This window comes from Helianthus annuus, chromosome 1, assembly GCF_002127325.2.
Source record: "Helianthus annuus cultivar XRQ/B chromosome 1, HanXRQr2.0-SUNRISE, whole genome shotgun sequence".
Taxonomy (NCBI): Eukaryota; Viridiplantae; Streptophyta; class Magnoliopsida; order Asterales; family Asteraceae; genus Helianthus; species Helianthus annuus.
In genome coordinates, this window is record NC_035433.2 from 68,848,307 (window position 1) to 68,850,559 (window position 2,253).

The 2,253-nt window shown below is 32.9% G+C and overlaps 1 long non-coding RNA gene across 1 annotated transcript; it reads left to right on the forward strand.

The window, feature by feature from the left end:
- Positions 1–210: 210 nt before the first annotated feature.
- On the forward strand, positions 211–1,140 carry LOC110867528. Its single transcript, XR_002551665.2, has 3 exons — positions 211–370; positions 490–555; positions 775–1,140. It is a non-coding gene; the product is annotated as an uncharacterized LOC110867528 (long non-coding RNA).
- Positions 1,141–2,253: the final 1,113 nt, after the last annotated feature.

Genomic DNA, 2,253 nt, shown 5'->3' on the forward strand with positions numbered 1-2,253 from the left:
TGTAATAAAAATGTTGTGATAAAAAAAAGGGTATGATAGAGTGGTTCGTTTATTTTGAGAAAATTATAATACGAATGAAATTCAACCAATAACTCAAGAAGTGATGGTGATTGATGAATCGTGTGGAATATAACAATGAATTATGAACATACGCATGTGATATCAAAACCATACACGTGTATGGCGGTGATCCATTTGTTGCTCTATAAATAACACCCAATTATCACATAAGAAAATCACCAAGCTTTTAACAACAATCTTTCTAGTACCCAAACTAATCTCAAAACCTTCGAATCAACATGTCTTGCTCAAGTGGAAAGTGCAACTGCGGCTCAAGCTGCTCATGCGGCAGCAGCTGCAACTGCAACTCGTAATTTCAGTTCTTTTTTTTTATTCTTGGTTATATATAAATATTTAATTCGTTTACTTATTTTTTTAATTTTAGTAATTTTTAATCCTCTTAACCACTTTTGTGATTTGTCACGACAGCTGCAACGTCGAGATGTCGACCACCACCACCACTATCATCGTCGACGGTGTTGCACCCAGGATGACGTACGTACTTCTATTGTTTTAAATAGGAACTAAGGGAGGGTCAGGACTCAAAAGCGTCTCTATTTTTTTTTTCTTGTAAAATCTAAATAAACAAGTTCATTGAACTTTATGATGACCCCTTTGACTAAAAAATTTTGGTTCCGTCTTTATCTGTGATATATAAATTAATAAACCCTATTATGGGATTATAAAATGATTTTAAGTTTATAAAAACTGCAGTTTTGCTGAGGAAACCGAGGTTGCCGAGAGCGGAAACGCCTGCAAGTGCGGAAGTAACTGCAAGTGCGATCCTTGCAACTGCTGAAGATGAGATCGAGCTTTGACCCAAACAAGAACTGGTGTTTTGTTTTCATGTAAGAAATAAAGAAACCTATGTATGTGTTATTTGGATTTCTATTGCGGTTTCCTTGTATTGTGTGACAGTCAAACCGTTTGATTTCCGATCCGGTCCTGAAAACCATGTTCAAACGTTTATTTAAATCAACTTGTTTGGGTATTTATTAAAAGTTTGGAATTGGATGTTATGTATGTGTGAAAGAATGAAGAAGTTGTATGATATGTCCAAAAAACTAAATTTATTCTTCTTAATGTATTTTGTTTTAATTAAAATAAATTTTAGATTCTAAAAATCTTTAAGGCTATAGGGTGTGGTCATGACCCTCATGACCACCATGACCCTCCATGTTAGTGCCATGTAACTCACCTCTAATCCATCATTCAAAATCACTACCCTAAGAGTGTGGTAATGACCCAAACCACTAGCCTCTTATTTATATTTGTATAAAGAAAAAAAGGAAATGATTTGTTGAAAAATGGAAAGGAGGGTCATGGTTGCCATGGTTTAATCCATGCAAACCATGGTGGATCAATTAAGGGGGTGGTGTAACCTTCCATTCATGTTCCTAGGTGACAAATCATGTTCCAACCATGATCCCCACACCCTATAGCCTAAGTCATACTAGTTGTGAAGGAAAGAGTTATATTATCACCTAATACTAGTTAATGACTCAGTCTTAACCTAACACAAACTCCATGTTAAATCAATAAATAATTAAACCAATAACCCTTATTATTTAATCTAAACTCCTACTTTAACCTTATCTATTATATATATATATATATATATATATATATATATATATAGGGTGGGAGTTTGCTACAAAGTCCAATTTTCCTACAAAGTGTAGTAAGTGTTCTAAGAGTGACATGTGACATTTAGGGTTTTTGTATTAAAGGATAAAGGTAATTCATTAATTAATTCTATTTTTAGAAGATATATCTTTTAAACAAATAAATGTTATTTTTATGGAAACTATATATCTATTAACTATTCAAAATCAACAGTTACATCCTTCGTATCCACAATGATTCATCTGAAGTTCGAAACGTAAAACACATTAATTATCTCTTGACGTTGTGTTTTATCACTTGATGGTTTTCTTCGCATTGTGTTATATCAATTTTCACAATTAAACACACATCTCACACATTTCGAAACATAAAACACATTCATTATTTCTTGACGTTGTGTCTTATTAGTTTTTTGGCTTCTTTACATTAATTGTGTTATATCAGTTACCACAATTAAACATGCCCCTCACACATAAAACACACCAGTGTCTAAAATAAACAAAATAAAACACACCAGTGTCTGACTCGATATAGACACTAGTGCCTGAAATACACAATATAAAACAC